The sequence below is a fragment of the Orycteropus afer genome, unplaced genomic scaffold (genome assembly GCF_000298275.1).
Source record: "Orycteropus afer afer isolate SDZICR_OR568_19922 unplaced genomic scaffold, OryAfe1.0 scaffold00022, whole genome shotgun sequence".
Classification (NCBI taxonomy): domain Eukaryota; kingdom Metazoa; phylum Chordata; class Mammalia; order Tubulidentata; family Orycteropodidae; genus Orycteropus; species Orycteropus afer.
The window spans coordinates 19,826,619-19,850,665 of record NW_006921609.1 but is presented as its reverse complement, the minus strand read 5'-3'; the positions used below and the strand labels follow the sequence as shown (position 1 = coordinate 19,850,665).

The 24,047-nt window shown below is 37.1% G+C and overlaps 1 protein-coding gene and 1 non-coding gene across 2 annotated transcripts in view; one reads left to right on the top strand and one right to left on the bottom strand.

The window, feature by feature from the left end:
- Positions 1-24,047, top strand: part of GBE1 (1,4-alpha-glucan branching enzyme 1) — a 509,345-nt gene that overhangs the window by 136,618 nt on the left and 348,680 nt on the right.
- On the bottom strand, positions 20,790-20,893 carry LOC122152248. Its single transcript, XR_006164477.1, has one exon. It is a non-coding gene; the product is annotated as a U6 spliceosomal RNA (small nuclear RNA).

Below are 24,047 nucleotides of genomic sequence, written 5' to 3'. Positions count from 1 at the left end.
ATGCTACCAGAGCTCCGTAGTGATACTGCCTCAGAAACCCAAGGAGGGGTCGCTATGAGTCAGGGCTGACTCGACGGCACATAACAACATATGAAACCAGTACTCTGAGGAGACAAACATGATCCTTTCTCTCTGGAGAATATTTTGTTCTGCTTGGAAACTTCAGGCATCTGGATCCATAAACAAGCAAAATCCAGCCCAGCACAAGCCATCAAATTGCAGCAACTTAACACCAGCTCAGTGTCAAACATCTTCCTCTTTGTTTGGTTGGGTTCTGGTCAGCTCAGCTCTAGCCATCCCAGCTAGGTCACTGGTACCAGCTGCCAAGTTTGGGAGTCACACTCTTCACTTCAGACCAGCCAGCACCTTCTCTTACATGTTCAGTCCTCAGGGACTATTACAATGCCTGTAGGCTCACAACTCATTGCACTTTAGACCAGCCAGCCCTTCCTCTCATCTCCAGCCTCTGTGGCCTAGGTTAGAGTACCAAACTCAGCCTGTTTCTTTGCTGCACTTCCCCCATTTCCACTCAGGTGGACTCAGGTGGTCACAAGCGAGAAACATACAAGCATAGTACTCGCTGGCTTCCTTTAACTTTCAGTCCTGGAAGGGATTTCTCTCATGGACCATGACTTTCCAGCCTTGATGCACCGAAAGCCTAAGTGCTTGCTCAAAATTAAAAAAGCCAAAGGGTCTTTTTTTTCCCTTCAGGTCCTTCCTTCAAATGCAAATCTTCCCTTCCCTCAGTAGTACTGGGTGGGGTTCAGGTTTTCTACCTAAGCCTCTTAGACTCTACACACAGGGTTTGAAACAAAAAGCCTGTGTTTCTTCTGGGCAAATTCTATTTCCCCTTTTAACTTATCCAATCAAGTATTGGCTGAAGGCAGACTTACACACTCTCTGTTATCCACATTCCCCATAAGAATTTCTAAAGTACAAGCAGGTAAGAGAACATTCAGTAGCCATAGTACATTCAGATAAACACATAATCCAAAACACATAATCCTTTTAAAGACATTCCAGGTTCATCTCTTCACCTTGATTACTGTCCCATTCTATGCATATGGCCTTGGGCCTTTGGCTGGGTGTAACCAAAAGCCCTAGCCTCTGAATCAATTACCTACTTTAAGAGGTAACACGAAACCAAGTAACCATCTAAGAATCCAAAGTTTCACTTTCCAGGCCCCTTCCTTCTTTCTTTTACAAATTCTCATGATTCTGTGAGTCTGGAGCCACTGCAACGAATTCCACCGCTTCTGACACCAACTGCAAAAAGGACAAGGAGGACACATGTTCTGACCTCCTCTAATCCCACAAGAGGAAGACAGAATCACCATCCATAGCCCAAGGCCTATTCCTGCCAGGCCAGACATGCTGCCTCCCTCCAGTCCTTTCTCCAACCGTTCCTCCCAAAGCACCCACCACCTCTCTTCTGGGTTCGATAATTTGCTGCAGTGGCCACACAGAACTCAGATTATGGAGTTTATTAGGGAAGCACCAGGCTACAATTCAAGTTCAGGAAAAGCGCTCAGTCTCTCTCCCAGCCCACCGTATCTCAGCCACGTCTCTCACAGTCTCTCCCCCAGCAGCACATGTCCTTTGGTGTCTTACTCAGCAACGCATGCCTCTTGCATCTCTTTCCCAGCAGCACGTGTCTTCCAGGAGCGTGTGTCTCTTTCAGCATGCACGTCTTCCTCAACCAGTAGTCAGAGAGAGTTCTGCCTCTAGGAGGCCTCCTTTTGAAACTGGCGGAGTGGCCAAACTAGACAATCATAGCATCAGAACTCTAAGCACCTGAGAGAGTGGGAACCTCCCAGAACACTGTTTTGTGTCACTCCGAACAGAAATACTCCATGTGGACAACTTTAGCAATGAGGAGCTCCTTAGTTGCTCATAGCAAATACCACTGTGGAGTTACAAAGGATTATGGGTAAAAAAGCCATACCAAGTAATTTACTACATTGCAGGCAGCCTCCTCAATTAACCTTACCAATACAACAACTAGAGAGTTATGTTATTTTTTCCTAGTCTTCTAATGTAATCATCTTATGGCTCTAATAGGAAAGCTCATGAAGAATGAGTTTATCAAAGTAGAAAAGCAAAGTACAAAATCAAAGTAGAAAACAAAGCATATGTTGTTCACATGTTTTGGTGAAATTGCAAATTTTAATGTTTCAAAGCATCAGTTTGTCATACTGTGGAGGCTTGGATGTTGCTGTGACGCTGGAAGTTATTTTACTGGTGTTTGAAATAGCAGCTGGGTCACTCCTGGTGGAAAGATTTCAGTGGAGATTTTAGTCTAATATAGACGAGGAAGAAAGTCCTAGGAAATACTTTTAAAAATTATCCAATGAAAACCTTATAGATCACTGTACATTGTTGTCTGGTATAGTGCTGAAATATGAGCCCTCTAGGTTCGAAGTCCCTACACAGTAGCCACAACAGTGGACTCAGATATGCCAGTGATCAGGAGATGGTGCAGGACCGGGCAGCATTTTGTTTTGCTGTACATAATGTCTCCATGAGTTGGAACAAATTTGATGGTAGCTAACAACAATAATATTAAGAATCAGTTTTAGGTTAGTTAGAGGACATCAAAGCACCCCAGATGCATTCTGTGGTGCTATCTAATAGTGTAATCTTAATGCTGACATTAAAAACAAAAAATTGTAGTGAATACAGAAGAATCTGGAACTAACTGTAATATCTTCACCCTACAGCCCTGGTTCTACATTTTCTAGTTTCAGGATATGAGACTTTTTTGTTCTGACCAAATGCTGAAGTTTGGACTGTGTGGGCCATGCTAATTCTCTCACCTCAGAAAAGGGCAGTAGAAATGGATTACAAGATTGGTATCAATGGCTGCAGCTCCATTCTGTGATTGGGACTGTAGTTCCTGTCAAACAACTTATGACTAGTACTTTTCCCTCAATGTTACTAAATTAGAAGAAGGGTCTGATCTCTTCCTGGCTCACTTTTTCCTAAGACCTAATTAGATAAGTTATATTATCTTAAATGTATTACTTTACTTGTAAATGACAACTTTTTTTTAATAGCTAGATCATGCTGATTAACACAGTTATCTCAGAATAATTGTACATATGAGATCAAAATAAACTCTGTTGAAAGCTAAATTTATTTACCATAACTTTCATTTCACTTTTAAAGGGATGGCTTCCATAGAAAATGGTGCATCCTTGTTCTCCTTTTTGTTCCTCCCCACAGAAGGAGGTAATCACACATAGAAATCTCCTTCAAATATACCATCATTATGCAGGCGGTAGTTGTAACATTGTAGAGTTGTTAATCTTTTCTCCATGAAGACTGATACTCATTCACTCTCTGAGGCTCAGTGAGAAACAATGGTCATATTGAGAATACAGAGAATTTGAGCTTCTTGTTATAAAGAAATGGATTAGCCACATCTGGACTTTATTTTGTTTCATATCTTCAGCTTTAGCCTTTTATGAAGAGTCTACTTTGTATATTACTATGTAGCAATAAGGTCATAGGGAATTTTGTGTGGGAGTGCTCTTAGTATAGTGCCTAACACTAATAGATTTACAATGGATTTTTTTTCACTAAATCATTTTTACCTTTGTCAGATTTTTTCTAAAGTTCAAATGAATAATATAAGAATTACCATTTAGACTATCAAAAAATTCCTTTGCTGGGTGACGTTTTGAATGTAGGGACTCTCTTGCTAGGCTCCTTGTAAAAAAGTGGTGGTGTTCCAAATCAAAACATTGTTTTTCTGTGGTATAGATGGACTGAACCTGTTAAAGCCCGTGTATGTATATATATATATATATATATATATATATATATACACACACACACACACACACACATATATATATATATATATTTGTTGTTGTTGTTGTTGTTTGCCATCAAGTCAGCCCCGACTCATAGCGACCCCTCCTTGGGTTTCCGAGGCAGTATCACTACGGAAGTAGATTGCCTGTAGGTATGTATGTATGTATGTATATACAAACACACACACACACACACATTTATATTTGTTTTTATATATTTATTTAGGTTAAAATCCTGCTTTGATACTTTTTATTATGAAATTTGGGTTCCTCTCCTCACCAAACTGTCTTAGCACTTTTGTATACAAGGCACTGGAGAATATTAGTAGAGAGTTGAAGGTACAGCTATGAAAATCCAACATTTGGTCCTGTGGGATTAAGAAAAAGAGGTGGTAAAAGTGAGGGAGAAGAAATAGTTAGCATTAGAAAAATAAGGAGGGTATCCTTTCTGATGGCATAAGTGGATAAGGCATGGGGCTGCTAACCAGAAGGTTGGTGGTTCAAACCCACCAGCCATTCCGTAGAAGGAAGATGGGACGATCTACTTCTGTAAAGATTTACAGCCTCAGAAATCTAATGAGGGTCACAGTGAGTTGGAATTGACTCGATGGCAGTGAGTTTGCCACTCCTCGGAAGGAAGGTTGGGCAATCCTACTTCTGTAGTGATACTGCCTCGGAAACCCAAGGTGGAGTTGCTACGAGTCGGGGCCAACTCGACGGCATATAACAACAACAACAATCATAATACAGAAAGGGGGAGAGATGTACAAGGAGGAGATTGATATATGTATGAATAATAATATATTTCTACATAACATCTAAAATATATTGACCCTTTAATAAACATTAAGTGCTTGATAGAGCACTTTATTTAATCTTCCTAGATATTATGGCTGTCCTCATTCTCCAGATGAACAAATTGAGACTTAGACCATGAAACTCAAACACACATTTGATAACAAGTGGCAAAGCCACCATTGCATTCAAGACATTTTGACTCTGTGCTGTAAGCATTATTCTGGAGAAGAGTTGTGAGCCATGAGCACAAAGGAAAGTGAGTTGCATTCTCATTCTTTTTCACAACTAAACTTTTCTTTTCTGGAGGAAGTATTACTTAATAGAGAGTTATTTTCTATATTTTAAATACATGGAGGTTCAAGTACAAGTTAAATAACCTGCCATAAATCACATAGGTAGTAAATAGTAACTGGAAGATTTTAACTACAAGTATTCTACACATATTAATTCTACTAAGTCTCTCCTTATCAGTGATATTCTAGTTCTATACCCTTGAATTTCATGTAACACTTATGGTCTTCTGTGAAGCCCAGGTTTATATCTCTCACACGTGATTCATACTTGATAGCTAATTTTATACCCTGCATTACAAGATATCTGTGTCAATATATGTGCATGTGCATATGCAATGTTATATATTTACAAAAATATATATATTAATAATGAAATACTTTACATTCTTTACCTTTGAGCTGTGAGACAGGAAAATTCAAAGAAGTGGACTGAGTTGAAAGCAAACTAACATATATATTTAATTTCTCTTTTCTCTTGGTTTCATAGTATTTTAAGAATCCATCTTCATATAATAAAGATAACCTTTTTAAAACAAAACAAAACAAAACAAAAACCTTTGTCTACAACTTTGGAGTCCAAATTTATCTGGTCACAGCTACTGTACAGGATTTTGCTGGATTGGTCTATAACATGAATTTCACCTTTCCAGGTGATTCTGAAACTATTCTTGAAGGAAACTTCAAGAAATTTTATTTGCGTATTGAATGAGCTCTGGTAACATAGTGCCTAAGGCCCTTGACTGCTAACCAGAAGGCTAGTGGTTCAAACCCACCAACCACTCCTTGGAAGGAAGGTTGGGCAATCTACTTCCATAGTGATACTGCCTCGGAAACCCAAGGAGGGATCGCTATGAGTCGGAGCCAACTCGACGACCCAAAACAACAACAACAACATTGAATGATGGAGACTTGATGGTGAATTGGATATGACGGGTGAACGAAAGATAGGAATCATGTTAAAAACATAATATTCAGTAAAATCACATTTATTTTTAAATCCCACAGATACAAAACTGTGCTTCCATGTATAAAATGAATATGTATGTATCTATTCATGTGTATGTGTGTATGTATATACATAGATAGATAAATAGTGTGTGCACACATTCAATTACATTAACAGATATATTGAAAGAGAACCTAACTATTACTGTTAAGTGTGTTAACTAGGGGAAGAGGGGGGGTTTTGGGTAGGTTCTGTATTTAGTGGACTTAAACATACCTGCAAACAATAGCTGTAATGTCTAGTATAGGGAATCAAGTCAATAACGAAATCATAAGTGGTTTAACCTCCTTTTAAAACAGGGTTGACATAATTTTGAATTATGTTTTATGGTTATGCTACTGTTATGAAATTATTTGGAGATATTCATTCTGTTAAGATAAATAATAATGATAACATAGACAATTACTTGATTAACAAGCATTTAGTAATACTTTGTGGTAGATGAAATCACTGTTACAGTTTTAAATATGCATATTACATGTAACTGTCAAATGATGAGCAGTTCTGGTAATTATGTATTTATTGCACATCTGTTGATCTTCTGCTGTTTGCCTGATGTGGTGTTGGAGCTGGAGGGATGTCCACCTCATTTATTTTTGTTTGACATGTCTGTATCTAGCTCCTGTTATCTTATTTGATTGATAGTGCTACATCTGAGATTTAATTCTTTTTTTTGGGGGGGGGATTAATAAAAGGAATTTAGAGAATGAGTATATGAGTATGTACACACAGGGTTAAGACTAAGAGGATATACATGTGACCTTTTCTCAATGTTAAGTGTCTACCTGATATCAGAAAGCTTGACTCTACAAAGTCTAGGATAGGACAACCCTCCCCAGACTTGTGATATCATTACCGTGCTCAACATAGACCAGTAGAAGACAAAGAAGATACAACCCTGTCTTCAGGGTTGCAGATTTATGGGATTAATATGGAGGATGGCCAGTGGTTCAGAAAGACAGGCGGTAGCTTAGTCTGTGTTTTAAAAAAATGGTACAGTGCTCTAGCCTTCTAGTGATGGGCAAGAATGTGAGATGAAAAAGTGTAACCTTATAGACACTTTTAGGATGGATATAGATAAAACATTGGTTAATAGTCAAAAACATTTTAATGATAATGTTTCAAATGTATCAGTTTTTGAATAGGATCAGGAGAACAATTAAGGAAAAAATTGACTGTTTAGTTTGTTTGACTATAAAATTGTAGCCAGGAAATCTAGCAATAATAAGTGGCTTACATATTCATCATTTTAATGGAATTGCTCTAATGGCAGTGGGTCTTATTCCTGAACATATTAAACCTTCTTATAACTTACCAGTATTTTCTTGAAATTGAGTCTCTGATTTCAGAATTGGGAGTGAGGAAAGATGTGAAAATTGATGGCCTCAAGCTTTTTAAAATCCAAATTGAAACTTCTACTACAAAGAGAGAAGTTTAACCTGAGAGTTTATGCTTATATCAGCATGACATAGAGTAGCAATTGAAGTTTTCTTACACCCCACAGATCTGAAAAACATATTGGTTCATTTGAAAGTGATTCAACTTTCTTGGATTTGAGATTTCAGAAAAAAGGAGGATAGCCTAATGAATCATGGCTGTATGTGTTATCAATGTAGAAATCACATATAGAGGTCTATTTTAGGTGTGGTTAGTGTTTAGGTATGGATTATTAGATATTTTCTGAATTTTATATTTAGATTGATAATTTATTTACTAGCATTTTAGAAAACCTTTTTTGAGTAGTGATATTAAATTATAAATACTTCACATATATTTTATTTGTGTAGTCTAGAACAAAAAGAGGGAAATTAAGATCTAGCTATATACACACAAAAAAATCCATTCTTATTTATTTTAATTAATGTAGTTTAGTTGTTATGTCCCCATTGGTTGGTTAGTAACCCATATTAATTGGGATGATTAGCAGAAGGAAACACTTAGCTTTTTATACATTTTATCATTTATTTTATTTGTAAATATAGAGTTAATCTTATAACCCTACTGTATAATACAGTCTTATTAAAATAAGCTATGTTCACAAAAATATACTTTTTGTTAATTCTGTTCTTTATTAAATTTCCAGTTGCCAAAGTTTCTTAATAGCAGATTTATCGGATTAGTGTGGAAGGCAGCCAATGGTCCAAAGTGGCTGGAGATATCTTAATCTGTTTTAAAAAGTGGTACAGTGACCCATACTTGATTTGGAATAAAAAGTTGAAAGTTCATTCTTTCAGTAAATACTTGTTTAGCACTTCTTATGTTAGAGATACTAGATGAGATGTTGGGATACAGAGATGACTAAAACTTGATTCCTGATATCAAATAGATTACAGTCAAGGAGAAGAAAAACAAATTAATATAGTAAAATATCATAAATCCTATGATAAGTAAGGGTTTAGACTACTTGTGGGAGTTCACATGGATAGTGGTCCTTCCTTGGTGTAATAGTTAGCTATAGCCACTGCAATGAATTGCTTGATGCGGCCCTTCTAGCTATTATCCTCCATTCTGTGATGTATTGTAAATCCTATATCCACGCCTGTTTGGGATGGTGTGGTAGTTAAGGTCAGGTATCAACTGGGCTGGGCAGCTGGTAGTAGTCATTCTCTATAATGATTAGCAGTCGGTTCTGTGATGGGATTTGCCTTGAGCTGCTGATTGTTAAAGCCATCCACTTAGGTTATTGCTGTTGGAGCAACACAGGTAGAATGTATCTTGACTCCTGCCTTGCTGGAAGGTATAATTTAAATCACCACCCTTAGCTTCCTTGAGGGTATACCTATGAATCTCTTGGGAAGGTTTGCCTTCCTCTTGCTCTGGTTTTGTGTTTTGGCTCATCTTCATCTCTTACCCTTGGATTTGGGACAGCAGCCATCATCTGATCTGCTGATCTAGGCTCACCAAACCCCGAAATTTGGGAGGATCCTCCAGACCTACTCATGGACCTGGGACTCACCAGGCTGCCAGGCTCCACCACTCCTACGTGAAACAATCCCTTGGGTGTCTGTGAGTTCTGTGAGGCATTATGGTGAAATACAGAACCCTAAGATGGGGGAAATTACTGGGAAGAGGAGGAGGAGTTAATGCTGAAATGATGGATTGACATGGTAGTTGGGACATTTGGGACATCTTTAACCTCCGCCACATGGGGACCGGCCTTGTGTTGATCTTTCTGAGAGAAATTGTTCAAGCAGCCACAGTCATGGTGCTACTCTAAAGCACGCTACTCTAAAACTCAATGTAACAAGAGTAAGCGTTTCTTTCTTACACATGCTTTTGTGGATCTGCTAGTGTGGCTCTGTTTCCTGGTGTTCTTGATATCCTTAAAAAATACCATGGGTTAGCAATCATTCCCCACCCCCCTTGGAGTTAAGGCTGCTGCATGTGGATAGAGGGAATCATTATAAGACATTATCAAAGTTTATTGCATTAAAAGTCCAGCATCATTTTCCTGTTCTAAACTCCACAGGGCCAGTTACTCCATGTAGAATGAGACCTCTAGATCCAGGATATTTTCTGACCCGACTTCTGATTGATGTTTACTCCATCCTCCTGCTCCAATCCCTCAACTATCCTCTTCCTTAGAGTTTCATCTCTTTTGCCTCTTGGACTTCTACCACACTTACCTCTAAATCTGTGCTGTTGTATACATCAAATTCTCTACTTTTTCTGCTCCTACAAAGCTGCTGTACACCTTGAAGAAAATGACACCTATGAATTGATGCTTCTACAAATTCATAGCTACTCAGCACTCCACAGAAATCACTTGCACCCATGATCAGCTCTTTTTTCCATTCTCTATTATGGCTATTTCACTTCTTCAAATTCCTTGAGAATCCCTTATGTCCCTACTTCCTCCTCCATTAATATATACTTGCCCCAACTTTTCAGAGTAAATAGAATCAGAAAGGATTTTTTTTTAAATTCTACTCCATTTTCTTAAAAGAATCTCTGTATCTACATTTATTTATTCCTAATGCTTCTCAAATGTTATGAAAGGAACTGATGTCACTAATTCATACGTTGGATCTCTTTCTCTGTTGCTTCTGTAATGGTTATGTGTTTATCTGTTCTTTCTCTTGTCAACTTCTCCTTCTGCTACCTTTGTTTTCTTAGCATATAAATAATGTTGCTTATCCATTTAAACAACAACAACAACAACAACACACACACACACACACAACCATTGCTTTTGAGTCCATTGTGACTCATAGTGACCCAATAGGACAGAGTGGAACTGACTTAGAGTTTCCAAGGCTTTAATCATTACAGAAACAGACTGCCATATCTTTGTCCCATGGTGTCTAGTGGCTTTGCACAAGCAAAGTTTCCATTAGCTGAACACTTAAGCATTGTGCCACCAGGGTACAAAACTTGCTTAGGGCGCTTAAATACATTGGGAAGTCTCTCAGATTTTTCAAATGATATTGTAGATCTGTAAGCTACCAAGTCTACTTGTGCATAACAAAAAATTAAGGAGCTTATAAAAGAACAGATTCCTTGACACTGCTGCTGGATCTGATTCAGTGATGTGGGGAGGAGTATGTTGATTTGTAACTTTTCAAAACAGCCAGGATGGAGAACTACTGTCACAAATTAATATGCATTGACATGGGTGATGCTGAATATATAGTGTGTGAAAAAAGTTAATTACAGAATTTTAAGTTTTAAGGTGTATGTGTGTGTGTCTCTCTCTCTCTCTCTCTCTCTCTCTCTCTCTCTCTCTCTCTATATATATATATATATTTTTAAATAAAAACTCTGTTATAATTGAGTTAATTCTGAATAATGGCCAACCCATGTGTACCTGTGCGTTTGTGTATAATTCATATTATATAACCACAGATGTGTATCTGCACATAACCCAACTATAGAAATAATAATTTAAAAAGGAGCTCTGGTAGTAGTTAAGCCATTTGGCTGCTAACTAAGAGGTCTGTGGTTCAAATCCGTCAGCCACTCCATTGAAGAAAGATATGGCAGTCTGCTTCCATAAAGATTTATAGCCTTGGAAATGCTGTGAGGGTCTCTATGAGTCAGAATCAACTCAATGAAAGTGGATTTGGTTTTGGAGTCTGGGATATAATACAAAGAGAAGAATATTTGTTGTTGTTATGTGCCGTCAAGTTGGTACCGATTCATGGCAACCCCTCCTTGGGTTTCTGAGGCAGTATCACTACAGAAGTAGGATTGCCCAATCTTCATTCCGAGGAGTGGCTGGTGGGTTTGAACTGCCAGCCTTCTGGTTAGCAGTTAAGTGCCTTAGGCACTATGCTACCATATATTTAGTGAGGCATTAATAGTGTAGAGGGGTCTATACGTGTTTTAGTGTCTCTTTATGATTTTCTCTACATTTTTCCTACCCTGAACACATTCTTCTTTGCAATAAGAACTGAAAAGAGAAATAGCAATACCTTCATGTGCATGCCCACCATTCATCTGTCAGTTTTTCATACTGTGGTGGCTTGCATGTTGCTGTGAGGCTGCAGGCCATTCCACTGGCATTTCAAATACCAATATGATCACCCATGATGGACAGGTTGCAGAAGAGGTTCCAGACTAAGACAGACTGTGAAGAAAGAAGGGTACATCCACTTCTCAAAAAATTGGTCCACATTGTCTGATATATTGCTGGGAAGATGAGCCCTTTAAGTAGGAAGGCACTCAAAATACTAATGTAGAAGAGCTGTTTCTTCAAAGTAGAGATGACCTTAAAGATGTGGCTGGAGTAAAGCTTTTGGGACCTCTATCTGCTGATGGGGCATGACTCAAAGTTGGAAGCAACAGCTGCCAACATCCAGAAATAACTGGAATGTGGAATGCACAAAATATGAATGTAGAAAAATTAGAAGTTGTCAGAAATGAAATGGAATGTATAAAATCGATATTCCAGGCATTAGTGAGCTGAAATGGAATTGCATTAGCTATTTTTAATCAGGCAATGATATGATCTACTACTTTGGAAATGACGAATTGAAGAGGAATGGTGTGGCACTCATCATCACAAAGAATGTTTCAAGATCTATCCTGAAGTACAATGCTGTTAGTGATAGGATAATATCCATATGCCTACAAGAAAGATGAGTTAATACTACTATTATTCTAATTTACACAACAGCTACTAAAGCCAAAAATGAAGAAGTGAAGATTTTTACCAACTTCTGCAGTCTGAAATTGACCAAACATGCAATCAAGATGTATTGATGAATACTGGTGATTGGAATGCGAAAGTTGGAAACAAAGAAGAATCATCAGTAGTTGGAGAATATGGCCTTGGTGATAGAAATAACACTGGGGAATGAATTATAGAATTTTGGAAGACCAACAACTTATTCATTGTAAATACCTGTTTTCAACAACACTAATGGTGGCTGTACAATTGGACCTCACCAGATGGAATATTCAGGAATTTGATCAACAACATCTATGAAAAGAGACAATGGAGAAGCTCAATATCTTAAGTCAAAAAAAGCCTGGAGCTCATTGTGGAGCAGATCATCAATTTCTCATATGCAAGTTCAAATTGAAGCTGAAGAGAATTAAAACAAGTCCACAACAGCCAAAATATGACCTTGATTATATCCCACCTGAGTTTAGAGATCATTAGAAGTATAGATTTGATGCAATGAACACCAGTGACCATAAACCAGATGTGTAGTGGGATGACATCAAGAACATCATACATGAAGAAAACAAACAGTCATTAAACAGACAGGAAAGGAAGAAAAGACCAAAATGGATGTTAGAAGAAACTCTGAAACTTGCTCTTGAATGGGGAGTAGCTAAAGAAATTGCGAGAAATGACAAGATACAAGAGCTGAACAGAAAATTTCGAAGGTAGCATGAGAAGACAAAATGAAGTGTTATAATAAAGGATGCAAAGACCTGGAGTTAGAAAACCAAAAGGGATGAATATGTTCAGCATTTCTCAGGTTGAAAGAAATGAAGAAAATTTCAAGGCTCGAGTTGCAATATTGAAGGATTCCATGAGCAAAATATCAAATGGTGCTGGAAGTATCAAAAGAAGATGGAAGGAATGCACAGAGCCACTGTTCCAAGAAAGGTGATCCCATAGAATGTGGAAATTATCAAACAGTATCATTAATATCACACACAAGTAAAATCTTACTAAAGATAATTCAAAAATGTTTGCAGCAGTATATCGACAGGGAACCTCCAGAAATGCAAGTTGGATTTTGAAGAGGATGTGAAATGAGGGATATCATTGCTGATGTCAGATGGGTCTTGGTGGAAAGCAAAGAATACATGAAAGATGTTTACTTGTGTTTTGTTGACTATGCAAAAGCATCCAACTGTGTGCATCATAACAAATTATGGATAATTTTGAGAAGAATGTGAATTCCAGAACACTTAATTGACTTCAGGAGGAACCTGTACATAGACCAGGAGGCTGTTGTTTGAACAGAACAAGGGGATACTGCATGGTTTATAATCAGGAAGGGAGTGTGTTAGGGTTGTATCCTATCACTATAGTTATTCAATCTGTATGCTGAGCAAATAATACGAGAAGCTGAACTGTATGAAGAATGCAGCATCATGATTGGAGGAAGACTCATTAATGGCCTGTGATATGCAGATGACACAACCTTGCTTGCTGAAGATGAAGAGGACTTGAAGCACTTACTGATGGAGATTAAGGACTATAGTCTGCAGTATGAATTACACCTCATCACAAAACAGAAATCCTCACAACTGGACCAATAAAGAGCATTACAATGAATGGAGAAAGGATTAAAGTTGTTAAACATTTCATATTACTTGGTTCCATAATCAACATCATTAGAAGCAGTAGTCAATACATCAGATGACATATTGCATTGGGCAAAAGTGCTGCAAAAGACCTCTTTCAAATGCTGAAGAGCAAAGATGTCTCCTTGAAGACTAAGGTGTGCCTATATTTTCAATCACCTCATATGCATGTGAGAGTTAGACAGTGAACAAGGAAGATTGAAGAAGAGTTGATGCTTTTGAGTTGTGGTGTTGGCAAAGAATACTGAAAGTACCATGGACTGCTAAAAGAATGAACAAATTTTTCCTGGAAGAAGTGCAGCCAGAATGCTTCTTGGAAGTGCGAATGGCCAGACTTTGTCTCATTTACATTGGTCATGTTGTCAAAAGGGACTATTCCCTGGAGAAGGATATCATGCTTGGCAGATTGGAGGGTCAGTGAAAAAGGGGAAGGCCCTCAACAAGATGGATTGACACAGTGACTGCAATGATGGCAACAGGCATAGCAAGCATTTTAAGTGTGGCACAGGACCAGGCAGTGTTTTGTTCTGTTGTACATCAGGTCATTATTGGTTGGAGCCAACTCAGTGGCACCTAACAACAACAACAACAACAACAACAACAACTGTACCAAAGAGAACTGATCAATGTTCTAATACTTCAAGAGGTAACATATTATGGTATTGAAGGAAGAAGTCAAAGCTTCACTGAAGGAATTGGCTCCAGGAATTGATGGAATACCCGTTGAGATGTTTCAACAGATGCAGCACTGGAGGCCCTTACTTGTCTATGCCAATAAATTTGGAAGACAATTACCTGGCTAAGTGATTAGAAATGATAAATATTTGTACCCATTCCAAAGACAAGTGATTCAACAGAATCTGGAAATGATCAAACAGTATCATTAATATCACATGTAAGTAAAATTTTTTTCTGAAGATAATTCAAGAATGATTGCAGTGGTATATGACAAGGAACTTCTAGATATTCAAAGGTGATTCAGAAGAGCACATAGAATGAGGGATATCATTACTGATGTCAGATGTATCTTGGCTAAAAGCAAAGAATACCAGCAAGATGTTTATATGTGCTTTATTGAGTATATAAAGGCAGTTGACTGTGTGGATCATAACAAATTATGGATAATGTTGCAAAGAATTGCTATTCCAGAACACTTAAATGTACTAATGAGGAACCTGTACATATAATAAGAGGCTGGTTTTCAAGGAACAAGGGGCTATTGCATGGTTTAAATCAGGAAGAGTGTAAATCAGGATTGCATCCTTTCACCATACTTATTCAATCTTTATGCTGAGCAAATAATCAGAGAAACTGGACTATATGAAGAAATACTTGGCATCAGTATTGGAGGAAGACTAATTAACAACCTGCAATATGCAGACTCCACAGCCATGCATGCTGAAGGTGAAGATGACTTGAAGCATTTTCTGATGAACATCAAAGACTGTAGTCTTTAGTATGGATTATGCTTCAACATAAAGAAAACAAAAAAGCCTCATAACTGGACCAATAATCAACATCACAGTAAAAGGGGAAAAGATTGAAGTTGTTAGGGATTTCGTTTTACCTGGAGTCAACACCTATGGAAAGTGTAGTCAAGAAATCAGATGTCATATTGCAATGTGCAAAGATGTCACTTTGAAAACTAAAGTGCACCTAACCTAAGCCATGGTATTTTGAGTCACGTTATATGCATATGAAAACTGGACAATGAATAACTAAACCAAAAAACCGAACTCACTGCTGTGGGTCAGATCCCACTCATAGCGACCCCTCCTTTGGTTTCTAAATGGTATCACTATGGAAGTAGATTGCCCAACTTTCCTTCTGAGGAGTGGCTGGTAGGTTTGAACTGCTAGCCTTTTGGTTAGCAGTCAAATGCCTTAGGCACTACACCACCAGAGCTCCTGGACAATGAATAAGGAAGACCAAATAAGAGTTGATGCCTTTAAGTTATGGTGTTGGTGAAGAATACTGAAAATACTAAGGACTGCAAGAACAAACAAATCTGTCCCGGAAGAACTGTAACCAGAATGCTCCTTAGAAGGGAGAATGGCCATAATTCATCTCACCTGCTTTGTCATGTTGTCAGAAGGGACCATTGCCTAGAGAAGAATATCATGCTAGGAAAAGTAGAGAGTCAGTGAAAAAGGGGAAGATCCTCAACAAAATGGATTCACATGGTAGCTGCATGATGGGCTCAAGTATAGCACGGATTGTAAGGCAATGTTTTGTTCTGTTGTATATAAGGTCATTGTTGGTCGGAGTTGACTGGGTGGCACCCAACAGCAATAACATGTACATGCCTTCCCCATTATATTGTTCCCTGTCATTTCAGGGACATTTTCCTTTCTTTACTTCTCTGTAGTAACAGATGCTGTTGACCACTCCCAATTTCTTCAAATTTTCTTGTACTTCTGTATTCCCAGTGTGGGTTAAGGAACCACTCTAGTGATAAACTAATCTCTCTTTGTTACCCCTAAATCCAAACAGTATTTCTTGTAAATTTTAACTCCAGAGTGGTTTCATCATTTTGAATAGCACCTTCACTCTTGTGATTCAAGAGAACCAGGTGAGATAGGTATGCCTGAATAATGAAAATTCTAATAAAGGAGTGACTAGGAGTTTTTTATTTTACTGAATGCTTATATAAGTTCATGTGTGAAAAGTACAGTTGGGACTGGAAAGTTGGAGGTCACTGGTCCCTTGCAAGAGTATTTTAGAAGCATTTTAGGTATTGAAGACATACAAGCAAGTGGAGATAGGAGTTTTTTTTTTTTTTTTAAACAAAACAAAACAAAACAAAAAACTGTCAATGACAGGAAACCCAGAGGGTGACTTAGATCAAAAGTCAGTGACAATCTTCATTGTCATTGATGTGTACTCATAAGTACTGACACATCATTTAATCATATTTAAATGCTATGCAAAAGGAGCCTGAAAGTAGAGGATGTTTGAGAATATCAGAAAGTAAGACAAAACATGAAATCATTGAATAATTGTTAAAAAATGAGAGGGAAACATGGAATCAAGGAATTAGCATTGGACATGAGAAATAAGTCCTCTTCCTCACAGACTAAAGGAAAGAAAGTAAAGATGGCTGCAGATACCAGTTTGTAGCTTTGAAGGCAAAAAAGCTGAAGAAATTCTTATTTGATGGTTTCAGTTTTCTGTGAAAAAGAAAACAAAGCTTTCTCTTATAAGGAAGAAGGTATGCTAGTTTCCTTGTGTAGCCATAACAAAGTCTGGCTAACTGGGTGGATTAAAACAACAGGATTTTTTCTTTCACCATTCTGGAGACTGGAAGTCTGAAATGAAAGTGCCATTAGCACTATCCTACCTTTGAATGTTTTAGGCAAGAAACCTTTGCTTCTTGTAGGAGCTCTGGTAGCCTAGTACCTAAGGCATTTGACTGCTAACTAGAAGGCTGATGGTTCAAATCCACCAGCCACTCCTCATAAGGAAGGTTGGGCAATCCTACTTCCGTAGTGATACTGCCTCGGAAAACCAAGGAAGGGTCACTATGAGTCGGGTCCAACTCGATGGCACATAACAACAACAACAACAGTAATGCTTGGTGTTTTTTTGTTTCAGTTAGCATAACTCCAAACTCTGTCTCCATTGTCATATGGCATTCTTCCTGTGTATTCTTCTGTTACAATTTCCCTTTTCTTATAAAGAAACCAGACATTGGATTAAAGCTTACCTAAATGCCTTATGACTTCATCTTAACTTGATTACATCTTTAAGACCTTATTTCCAAATAAAGTCCATTCACAGGTACCAAGGATTAGGGCATGACCATATATTTTGGGGGACACAATTCAACCTACAGCATTAAGTTTATTTCTCTGTTTAGATACTGAGCATTAAGTTTATTTCTCTGTGTAGATACTGGCAACTAATTGATAGAATGACTAATTTTTTCCTGCCACTCTTGCTCTCGGCCTTGTTCTCTCTCTTTTTTTTTTTTTTCTTTTCCTTTTTCTGTCAGACTCTTATGCTTATCTTCCATAAGGATAACATCAAGATCAATGCTAGGCATATTGTGTACACTAATGAAATACTTGTTGCCATTTAAGGTTAAATTCTCCAAGGTGCAGCCTGAATCACATGTTCTATCACTTGTTTGACTGGGACTGGTGACTAGTCACAGTAGGAAATTCCTGGGAGACCTGTGTTTTGACAGACTTAGGTAGCTGTTTCTCTGATGTAACTGCCATAGACCTGCCTAATATTTTTCAGGATTACAAACATATAGTTTTACTTATTTATTTATTTATAATGGGGGAAAACACACACACACACACACACACCTTTTTTTTCCCTTAAAGCGTAAGAGTCTAGAAGAATAGCTGGAAATAGATGTAGTTTGTGCTCAAGTTGATTCTGACCCATTATGACCCTAAAGAGCACAGTAGAACTGTCCCATAGGTTTTCTAAGGCTGTAAATATTTACAGAGACAGACTGCCACATCTTTCTCCTAGAGCTGCTAACCGAGCTATTACCCATTGTGCCATCAGGGTTCCTTGCAACAGATAGCACAGATATAAAATCTAGTAAAGAAACCCATATATTATCTACATTTATAGTGTAGATATATACTAGACTGAATCTAGATAATTTTATATATGTCATAGAGGGTATGTCAGGCAGACATAGGAGTCAGAGTAAACTGGACTAAAGTCCTGGTTTACTCACTAGTAGTGTAACTTGGGGGCTTTATAACTTTTCCTCTTCTAGCTTGTGTTCTCATCTATCAAGTGAAAAATATAATGCTTCATTGAAATATAATACTTCATTTATGATCATTGCATTATATGTTGAATATAAAACACTAAAACTGTCCATAACTATTGGTGCTATCATCACTGTCACCAAGTTATTCTATTTCTTGTTATTAAAATGATTATTATTACTTCTTTTATCACAGTACTATCCATTCTTATATCATTAGTTTCAGGACAACCTCTACTCAAACAACTTTTTTCTTTCTTTGTGGAAGTGGATTGTTTCATAGTCTTTATATTGCTTTTCCTTATAGCCTATTGCATGGTCCATGGTAAGTTTATTATCATCATCAAGTTGGTTTGCTTCTGTTGAGTTTTATTATTATTGCTTGCTTGCTTATTATTATTGTTATTATTATTATTAGTTTACTTACCTAACCTACAGAGCAAGAAAGCTGGGTCTCCTTGAGCAGGAGGCTTGCTGACAAAGTTGGGTGCATATAGGTCTACCTGTTGGCAGAGCTAAAAAGGCTTTGTAACACTTGCCCAAGCAGGGCAGAAGCCAGGCCAAGAGGCCAGGGGCCAGAGAAATGTGCCTGAGGGCATAGTGAGAGAAAACTGTCCTGATCAAAGAATTGTATCTTGAATGTGCTCTTGAACCTGAATTGTTACTTCTCTAAGAAAGCCCATAATCATGAGTATTGTCTGTGAGTTCTGTGTGGCCATTTCAATGAATTACTGAACCTAGCAGAGTACTAGTGTGTGCTGTGTAAGGGACAGTTGGTGTCAGAATTGGTAAAAAGGCTGCAGAGTGGCAGCCAGTCTGACCTCATAGGAATAAACCTTGGGCTGCTGATGGTGATTCTGTCTTCCTCTTGTGAAGTTACAGGAGGTCAGAAGATGTTGTCTCCCAGTCCTTTTTGTACTATCATATTAAATTTTATATCAACCAAATAAATTATATGCCTTTAACTATCATTTCTCAATTCTTATATTACTCCCCAGGCTTATGCAACCATTAATCCTCTTTCTGTAGGTATGTTTTTCTTGTTAGGTGCTGTCAAGTTGGTTCCAACTCATTGTGACTCAATGTACAATGAAACTCAGTCCTTGCTATGTTTGATCCTATTATTGTAGCCACTGTGTCAGTCCGTCTTGTTGAGGGTCTTTCTCTATTTTGCTGTCCCTGTACTTTACCAAGCATGATGTCCTTCTCCAAGGACTGGTCTCTTCAAAGAACGTGAGATGAAGTCTTTCTAGCTTTTAAGGATCATTTTGGCTATACTTTTTCTGAGATAGACTTGTTTATTTTTCTGGCAACCCATGAGATACTCAGTATTCTTCACCAATGCCATAATTCAAATACATCAATTTTCTTTATTCTTCCTTATCCATTATTCACCTTTCACATGTGTAGAAGGCAATTGAAAATACCATGCCATAGGTCAGGCATACGTTAGTCTCAAAGTGACATCTTTACTTTTTAACACTTTAAAGAATTCTTTTGCAGAAGATATATGCAGTACAATATGTTTGATTTTTTTAACTACTGCTACCATGGGCATTGATTGTGGATCCAATAAAATGGAATCCCTGATAACTTCAGAATTTTCCCCTTTACCATGATGTTGCTTATTTATCCAGTATGAAGACTTTTGTTTTCTTTATGTTGTGGTGTAGTCCATATTGAATGCTGTAGTTTTTGATCTACATCAGTAAGTGCTTCAAGTTGTCTTCGCTTTCAGCAAGGAAGGATGTGTCATCTGCATGTTGCAGGTTGATAATTCATCTTCCTTCCCGCTTCATATAGGACATCTCGGATTATCTTTGCTCAGAATACCGAATAAATATGGTGAAATGATACAACTCTGATGCACACATTTCCTGATTTTAAACCACACAGCATCCTCTTGTTCTGTTTAAATTACTTGCCTCTTATTCTATGTATATGTTCATCATGAATACACGAAAGTGTTCAGAAATTCCCCTTTTTCACAGTGTGTTCCATAATTTTTAATGATTCAAATGCCTTTGAATCATCACTACGAAACAGATAAACATCTTTCTAGCATTCTCTGATGTCAGGCAATATCCATCTGACATCAGTGATGATTAGCACCTCGTCTTCTGAATCTGTCTCTATAGATTCGCCTATTCTGGATATTTCCACTGTATTATATAATATAATGTGTGGTCTTTTGTAACTGGCTTTTTTCACTTAGCATAATGTTTTCAATGTTCCTTCATGTTGTAGCATGTATCAGTACTTCATTATTTTTTATGGCTGAACAATATTCCATTGAATCCATTGTATGGTTATGTCACAATTTTTTTTTTTTTTAATTGTGATTGGGATGAAAATTTACAGAGCAAAAAAATATGGAACATTTCACAATTTTGTGTGTCATCATTGTGCAGGGGTCATGCTCATCTCTGTATTGTTCCAAGTTTAGTATATGTGCTGCTGAAGTGAGCACGTCACAATTTCTTTAGGCATCCATTAACTGATGGACATTTTTGTTGTTTCTACCTTTTGCTATTATGAATAATGATTCTATGACCTTTTGTGTATAAGATTTTGTGTGGGCATCTGTTTTCCTTTCTTGTGGGTAAAACTTCCAGGAGTAGAACTCCTTTGTCAGATGATAACCCTATGTTTGGCTTTTGGAGGAACTGCTAGACTGATTGTGAAAGTATCTGCTCCATTGTACATTCTCACCAATAGTGTATTGTTGTTGTTGTTATGTGCCGTCGAGTCAGCCCTGACTCATAGCAACCCCTCCTTCGGTTTGCGAGACAGTATCACTATGGAAGTAGGATTGCCCAACCTTCCTTCCGCATTCCAATTTCTTCACATCATTGCCATTTGTTGTTATCTGTCTTTTTTGATTATTGACATCCCAGTTTGCATGAAGTGATATGTTGTGGTTTTGATGTCCATTTTCCTAATGTCTATTGATGATGAACATCATTTTATGTATCTATTGACCATTTTTAAGGTGCCCTGGTGGTGTAATGGATAAGACACTTAGGTGCTAACCAGAAAATCGGTGGTTCAAACCTAACAGCTGCTTTGTGGGAGGAAGATGAGACAATTTACTTCCATAAAGATTTAAGGCTTGGAAACCCAAGAGGGGTTGTTTTGAATTGGAATTGACTTGATGGCAGTGGGTTTGGTTTCTTGGTTTTACTGACAATTTATATATCTTCTTTGTAGAAATGTCTATTCATATTATTTCCCCATTTTCAAAACTGGGTTGTGATTTTGTGTTTAGGTGTAAGAGTTCTTTATATATTCTAAGCTTGAGTTCATTATCAGATACATGATTTCCAAATATTTTCTACTATTCTGCATGTTATTTTATCACTTTTTTAAAAAAATAGTGTCCTTTAAAGGAAGAAAGTGTTAATTTGATGAAAGCTGTTTTGTTTAATTTTCCTTTTGTTCCTTGTTCTTTTGATCTGAAATCTAAGAATTCATTGGCAACTTCAAAGTCACAAAAATTTACTCATATATTTTAAGTGTTTTATAGTTTAACCTGTTACTTTTAGGTGTTTAACTCATTTAGAATTAGTTTTTGTATATGTGCATGTTTAACTTTTTTATATTTCCTGGGAATATTCAGTTGTCCTAGCACCATGTGTTGAAAAGGTTCTTCTTTCTCCATTGAATGGTCCTGGCAACCTTGTTAAAAATCAATTGACCATAAATATATGCATTTAGTTTTGGAGTTTCAATTCAATTTCATTAATAATTATATTTATCTTTATACCAGTAAAAAGATAACTTGATTACTGTTGCTTTGTAGTAACTTTTGAAATGGGGAAGGTTGGTTCTCTACCTTTCTTCTTTTAAGATTGCTTGGCTATTCTGAGTTCCCTTGCAATACCATATGAATTTCAGGATAAGCTTGTCACTGTCTACAAAGATGCTGATTTGGATTCTTTCAGACATTGCACTGAATCTGTAGATTAATTTGAGAACTATTGACATCTTAATAATACTAAGCCTTACAGTCTATGAGCCTGGGATATCTTCCCATTTGTTTAGATATTTTAAAACTTCTTCTAACAATGCTTTATAGTTCTCAGAGTATAAGCTTTATACTCCTTTTGAAAATTTATTTCTAATATTTTACTCTTTTTGATACTATTGTAAATGGAGGTTTTTTTTTTAAATTATTCTTATTTCATTTTTTGGATTGTTTATCGCAAGTGTATAGAAATACTATTAATTTGTTTGTGTACATCTTTTCTGCAACTTTGCTGAACTTACTTATTAGTTCTCATAGTTGTTTACTGTATTCCTTATGATTTACTATATAGAAGATTACATCTTCTCTCTATGAGTAGCAAGTTTTGCTTCCTCATTTCTAATCTGGATGGCTTTATTTTGTTTTCTTTCTTAATTACTCTGGGTAGAGCCTCAATGTCAAATTTTAATAGAGGTGACGAAAGTAGAGATTTCTTTTCTTTTTTCTTTTCTTTTTTAATACATTTTATTGAAATATAATTTATATACAGTGAAATACACAAAGCTAAAGTGACATGGGTCATTGCATTTTTTTTTCAGTGTTCCCTTCCCACCCCACTCACCCCTCATAACCAACAAAGAAAGTTTCCTTCCATTGACTTTTTACAATAAAATGAACTAATACTATATTTGTCCTTCTGTGATTGTCTTATTTAACGCAGCATAATATCTTCCAAGTTCATCTATGTTATGTGGTGTCTTGCAGATTCTACATTATTCTTCAGTGTTGCATAGTATTCCATTGTCTGTATATATCATAGTTTGGTTATCCATTCTTCTTTTGATTGGCAAATAGATTGTTTCCATCTTTTAGCTATTGTAAATAGTGCTGTGATGAACATGGGTGTGCATATATCTGTTCTTGTGCTGATTCTCACTTCTTTAGTATATATACCTAATAATGGGGTTGCTGGGTCAAATGGTATTTCTAATTCCAGCTTTTTAAGGAATCACCATACTGTTTTCCACAGTGATTGTATTATTTAACAGTCCCACCAGCAGTGTGTGAGAGTTTCAACCTCTCCACATCCTCTCCAGCATTTGTTATTTTCTGTCTTGTTGAACTTTGCCATTAGTGCTGGGTTGAGATAGTATCTCATTATTGTTTTGATTTGCATCTCTCTGATAGCTAATGATTGTGTTCATTTTATCATGTATTTGATGGCTGCCTGAATATACTCTTTGGTGAAGTGTCTATTCATGTCTTTTGTCCATTTTTTAACTGGATTGTTAATCTTTTTGTTGTTGAGGTGTTAGAGTTTTCCATAAATTCTAGAACTAAGTCCCTTGTGAGATATGTAATTATCGACAAGTATAAATATGTTGCTGTCATTTTGTTATGTGCTTTTCCGTGGTGTTGCTGATTTCTTTGTTCCATATGATTTTCTGTGATGAACTCGTTTTGTTTATGAATTGTATTATCACTTCCTTCATTGCTATTGTTTTAACATTTGTTAAATACTTGTGCAGCCCCAGGGACAACTCAGGGACACACAAAACAGCAGGGCAGAAGAGCAGGAGAAAGGGGATTAAAATCCAGGAAGCCAGACAGAGGTACAGTCAGCCACAGGGACCCAGTTGGGGGTGATACGAGAGGT